At 41.4% G+C, this 6,363-nt stretch overlaps 1 protein-coding gene across 1 annotated transcript in view; it reads right to left on the bottom strand.

Annotated features, from left to right (window-relative positions):
- Positions 1–1,520: 1,520 nt before the first annotated feature.
- Positions 1,521–6,363, bottom strand: part of SH3RF2 (SH3 domain containing ring finger 2) — a 143,590-nt gene continuing 138,747 nt past the window's right edge. Inside the window, exon 11 of the mRNA XM_059917390.1 lies at positions 1,521–5,088. The gene's annotated coding sequence lies outside the window, so the exon portion shown is untranslated. The remainder of the gene's footprint in view (positions 5,089–6,363) is intronic.

Raw genomic sequence — 6,363 nt, 5'->3', positions numbered from 1 at the left:
TTCAGCCCCAGATTCAAAGCCTTAGGTGGGCCACTGTTACAGGTTGAACTATGCCCCCCCCAACCCCTTCCCACAAACGAGATATGGAAGTCCTAACTCCTCGTATATGTGAATGTGACCTTATTTGGAAATAGTCTTGCAGATGTAATTAAGATGAAGTCATTAGGGTGGGCCCTAATCCAACATGACTGCTGTCCTTGCAAGAAGAGGAGAAGAGACACAGAGGTAGACACACAGAGGGAAGACAGCCATGAGAAGATGGAGGCAGAGGTTGGGGTGATGCTGCCACAAACCAAGGAGCGCCGGGGCTACCTGAGGCTGGAAGAGACAAGGGAAGATCCTCTCCTAGAGGTTTCGGAGGGAGCGCTACCCTGCCAGTATCTTGATTTTGGACTTCCGGCCCCCAGAACTGTGAGAGAATAAGTTTCTGTTGTTTTACGCCACCCAGTTTGTAGTACTTTGTTACCACAGCAGCCCTAGGAAGCTGATTCACCAACCATCTACCATGGGAATAGAATACTTTTGTTCTTGTTAGCGTGGCAGCACAGAGCAATGCTGAGGAGCTTGGGGTCTGAAGCTGAACTGCCTCCTTCATTTACTAATTGTGTAACTACAGGCAAATTTGCTCATCTGTCAGGACCTCAGTTTCCTCCTCTGTAAAATGACAGTACTGTCTTCATAGGGTTGTGAGTATTTTAACAAGTCAAGACACTTAGCACAATGGCCGGGAAGGAGCAAGGACTTGGTAAATATCAGCTATTATTACTATGTACTGTTACCTTATATTTGCAGCAAATGATAATTCTCCATTTACAGTTGGGATATAAAGTTTTCTATCAAGTTTTAGGTTAAAATTGAGTTAATTAAAAGAAGAACATTAGGTAAATAATAATATAATTGGTTGGTGGATAGGGCAAACATTATGAAGGTGGTAAAACATGAATTGTATTGAGTGCTTGTATGTGCCAGGCACTGTTCAAAGCACTCTACTTGTTTTAAGACGTTTCATCCTTAACATCCCTCAGGAAGGAGCTATTACAGCTCCATTTTCCAGACAAGAACCTGAGTCACAGAGAGGTTAAGTAACTTGCCCAAGACCACACAGCTAGTAAGTGACAGGCAGTCAGACTATTGAGCCTGTGTTACTAACTCCTGCACTAAGCAAGCAGAGAAAGTTTCTGGCTAAGAGGCCTTCTTGGGCCCTCGTGTTTGCACAAACTGGAGTTTGCTCTAGGGAGGCGAACTCAGCCTGGTGAACTCAGCCTGATGAACTCAGCCTGGTGAACTCAGCATTGAGGGGAAGTGTCACTCACCCCCGCGCTCAGCCATCCCCACTGAAACTGAGCAATTCCTGTCTGACGAAGGACTCCTCTCAGCCCTCCTTTTGGATGTCCAGGGCAGCTGCCAGGGGCCAAAGCTCTTTGGGAACAATAAAATGTGCAATGTTGACATTTAATACATGATAAAGTACTCCCTGCTCCAAGCCAGCTACTGAAAACACCAGGCCTGAGGGACGGGTCTATTAAGTGAAAATAAACCTCTTTTATTGTTTCATGCAAAAACACATATTGTGCTTCACAAGCTTACAGCTGGGAACAATATGCATTTTTGGCAAAGGAGACTTGGGTGACCTCTCCACTCTCACACGATGACCCCTCACTGCGTGAAGAGTAGATGACATTTCACGCACCGGCTACTGGCCCAGTGCTTCTCTTGGCTGTGGTCAGAGGGGGTCAGAGGTGCAAGCGAACCTCTCCAGCAAGGGAGCTCCCTTTTCCCCTTTGCTTCTTCTGATCGGTCTCGGTGGTAGAGCAAACTTAACATTTCTTTAGAGCCACAAACCCAAACAAATAAAACTCCGGGCTCTGAAAGCATTGAGTCTGCCAATGAATCACGGAACATCAGAGAATTGATATGTGGATGGTTCTTTGAAAACGGATGGTGGAGAGTGGTCCTGAAGAAAGGTGGCTTAGGGCCATGACTTCTAGTTTCCCCTAGAACATGTCAAGTCCATGAAGAAAGAACTTAACGAAAATATGTACTTCCTTCCCAGCAGAAAAGTTATCCAATGCCCAGTGCTTAAGTGAGAGACAACAAATTTGATCTTAAACTTCCCATTTCCTCAGACTTACAAGAAGCTGTCAGTGGTACAAATCTGAGTTACCCAACAGTGGAGGCTTTTTCTCTGTGTTTTTCTTCTCACTGGAAAACTCCTTTTGATTTTCCAGGATGCAAAATGTGGGACGGATCTCTGATGACTCCGTGTGGGCAAACAATACCAACACATATGCAACAGACATTTCAAAGTAATCCATTCAGATTATTATAAATTACAAAACCAGAAAACAAACAAATGAAACCCCACCAAACCTTTTGGCTTTACAGTGCAATATACTAATGAAGAATAAGATGCCAGCCCTGGAACTCTCTATTTTTTGGAACGAAGATATGAAAAGTGTCCACTGCCCTATAAAATAATTTTTATATGTTTATATATTTTACATATCTAAGGTTTATTTATACAATAGTTGATAATGACTAACATGTTATATATACCCTTTTTATAAACATTATTCACATACCTATTACATCATAAAGATTGTCTTTTGGTCTATTAAAAACATTGTACTGAAAAAAGAAGCAGAGACACAAGAGTCTATAGATTTTCTGCTGATACTTCCATGGAGGAGTGAATTTTTCTCCTCTTGCATTTTCTCTTTCCTCCTTTTTCCCCCTAAACAACACCCTCTCCCCCTGACCCAGCATGCAGGAATAAGAAGCAACAATTCCAGAAGATGAAACTCAGACTTCATGGTTAGCAGACTATTCTCTGGTGCATTTCTGGGCTGACCTCATTCTAATCATTCTACTTCATCCTTGGCTGCATTCCCACCACCTCCAGCACTTTTTGACCCACGACAATTTGGAATATATATGCTGGAGCTCACAGTCTGGAGATGAAAACTTTAGCAAATGGGGGAGCTTTTCGTACGCTTCTGAGTTTGGCTGGGAACAAATCATAGTCTTCATTTTGTGCTTTAGAAAGAAATATTTGGTTTATTTGGCTAAGCAGTTTCAAAGGAAAGCTAACTCTTCATGAAACCCTCCATGAAACTATAAGACATGGAAAGTTCCCAGAGATGAAAAAACAGCAAGTGTAAAATTAGGAGTGGTGGTTTCTTGTTATTCTAAATGTGAGAGGGGGAAGCCAGTCTAAGGAGAAGAAAGTCTGAGCGAGAGGGCCTTGGGGACAAAGCTATAATTAGCCAATGTAGTCTAATGGTTTCTGGGCATTAAAAGCTCTGTTGTTCCCCTGTCCCCACCCAGCTTAAACAACTTGCTTTTGTGTGGACACCTTGCCTATACTTAACCTTTCTGTATATCACCTATAAAACTAAAATTCCTTCCAACTCTGACACTCTATGACTTTGCCCTGGCAAGTGAAGTCTTTGAAACCTATCTATAGGTGGGTTGTAAGGCCTCATGATTGTAACAAGTAGATGCCAGAATCTGAAGGCAGCATCTCTCTATTCATTGCTCCTGAGGCTAATGAGGAGCCAGCCAAACCCGAATTCATCCCAGAGGAAATGGAACCAACGTTTAGTCACAGCAGTTCAGAGAAAAGGGATGACCGACAATTGGCAGTACCATCATGGACCACGTGTAAGAAGGAGGTGTTGTCACTACATTGGCCTTCCTGTGGTCTCATCATACTTCTTGCTTCTCACTCACCTCTTGGCAGATAAAGCCAATGCTGTGGGGCTTCTTGTTGCCTATTATCACCTTCCCCTGGGGTTAACCAAGAGAAGGCTATGATTAAGAAGTCCATTAAGTTAGTCATCCCATTAAGACATGGGTGCCAGTTTGAGCCCTGCAAGTGACAGCTTCACACAGAGGGAAACATTTCTGTAACCACAAAATACAGTCCTTACTCAGCTCATAGTTTGGCTTGGCTCCTTACCAGCAGGACTGGATGAAAGACTGGGGATGCTTCAGTGCAAAATTATGATACTGAACTTCAAAACCATCTATCAGTACATATCCAAATCATGCTGCATTCCTGTCATTGTCTTTGATAATCAAGGTGGCATGTGCTTTTAGAAATGAAATTCTTATTGATGTCTTAAGATGGGGGAGAAGATGAAAACACATGGCTCAAAGAGTCTGAGGGTATTTGTGCATTTCATTTATCTGTACAATCTCTCAGGTTAGCACAGATAATTTAAAATTTATAGTTTAAATTATAGTTTTTTGAAAAAACAGGGGTAGAATATCTTCTTTTGACTTCTTTAAGATGACTTATTTCTGAACAAAAAAGCCTACATGGTTATAACTGATTTTTATATCTTTAGACTTGCAATAGCCTCTCAGTAAGCACTGCAGTCTGTGGCATCTCTCTTATAAGATCTTGCATGTTTCTTGTCTGAGATTATTTATATACTAAGTCCTTATTTCCTTGATTGGTATATTCTAACAAGAACCCTCTGGATCAGAAAGTGTCAGGGTGGAAAGACAGAACGGAATTGGAATGGAAAAGAATGTGGATGTGGTGGAGTGATGCAGGATGCACAGTCAGGGGAGGGAGTGAAGGCTGGGGACGTTGCGAAGAAGCACTGGCCTCTCTGGCTTGAACACCTGAGAGGAGAATATTATGCCATCCCCTGTACTGCTCTAAATCTGAGCTGGAGCGATAGGCCAGACACAGTGTTGGGAGGTGTTTGATGTCCGGTCTTTTCATTTGTCAGTTAGGTGCCAAGGTGTGAGAAATTGGCAAGACAAAGTTTGGCTTTGACAGCAGAACAGAATAACAGGAGGGCCAGTAGTCTGGTGTAACCTGTAGCGGCACATGACTCACGTGCTTTTCTCCAACCTGGCCCGCCACCCATTGATACTGTGGGAAGACAGATTTGCTTTTTCTCGTATTACCCTTCTGTTTTGGAGGCCAGCCTACTGGTATTCCTGTACCATCCCTGATGTCCAAGGAGTATCACATGGTCCACAGCTCTGTACCAAGCAGTTTCCATTCAAGCAGACGATTTGCTCTCTTCAGTATCCGGTTATTGTTAGCTCCTCCTGGGAAGGCGGGGTCTGTGAAGGTGAAAAGGATTTCAGAATCTATTGTGAATGCAGCCTGGTTAGAACTATAGTTCTTTAAAATTCTTAAGTCTTTTGAGCAGGAATTTGTCTTTTCATTTCACAAAAGAGATGTCGTGTCCTCTGTTCGTCATATCGGGAGGTACACACTATCTACTTCCCCATTACTGGGGATGCTAAAACTTTGATCTTTTGGTTAAGGTGGTTGTCTACCAGCTTTCTTCACTATAAAATTGTATTTTCCCCTTTGTGATTAATAAGTATCTTTTGAGGAGATACTCTGATACACTAGTTTTAATATCCATTGATGACTTCTGCTCGAACCATTTGTTACTGCAGTGGTTGTCAAACTGGGATTTTAAAAAATTCCATCATTCCTTCTACATTTTTTAGTTGGCACTCTACTGTAAGGAAGAGCTTTTCCTTCTCCCTCATTTCTTTATATAGTAGGGACTCAGGGATTCCTATTTGATTATTTGTAAGGATTATCATCCATTACTGCCAAAAATGAATAATCTGAATCTACTGATGAAGAAATGTCAGACAAAGCCTAATTGAGAGACTTTCTATAAAATAAATGGCCTATATTCTTTGAAATGCCAGGATCACGGAAGACAATGAATCTTGAGGAACTGTTCCAGATTAAAAGAAACTAAAGAGATATGACAAATGCAATATGTGGTCCTAGATGGGATCCTAGACGAGACATCAAAATCTGTTTTCTCTGTAAAGGAAAAGGATAGGACAATTGGATAAGATCTGTAGTGTAGTTAATAGTGCTATATCAATGTTAATTTCCTGATTTTGGTAATCGCATTGTGATTATGTAACACCCTTGTTTTTAGGAAATACACACTGAAATGTTTAGGGGAAAATGGGCACTTGATTTTTAGCTTACTTCCAAATGGTTCAGAAAAATTATATATATAATTTATATTAAATTGTAATTTAATCATTAATTAATATATATGTATATACATATATCAAAGAGAGAGGGGATCAAAACAAACATAGTAAAATGTTAATATCTAGGGAACCTAGTTCTGAAGGGTATACAGGAGTTCCTTGTACTATTTTAGCAACATTTCTAAAAGTCTGAAATTATTTAAAAAATAAAGTTAAAATTCACGAGCCCCCAGAATGTCTCCAAAGCCTCAAATATTTCATTTTTGATTTCCAAGCCCAACCTGCATTCCTGTCATCCCCACACATGCAGCCAGTGTCCTCCCCTTCCTGCCCAGCCCCTGGTGCCTTTTCTCTTCCCGAGGC

Source organism: Balaenoptera ricei, chromosome 3, assembly GCF_028023285.1.
Source record: "Balaenoptera ricei isolate mBalRic1 chromosome 3, mBalRic1.hap2, whole genome shotgun sequence".
Classification (NCBI taxonomy): domain Eukaryota; kingdom Metazoa; phylum Chordata; class Mammalia; order Artiodactyla; family Balaenopteridae; genus Balaenoptera; species Balaenoptera ricei.
Note: the sequence above shows the minus strand (reverse complement) of the source record. Positions and strands in the feature narration are given on the sequence as shown.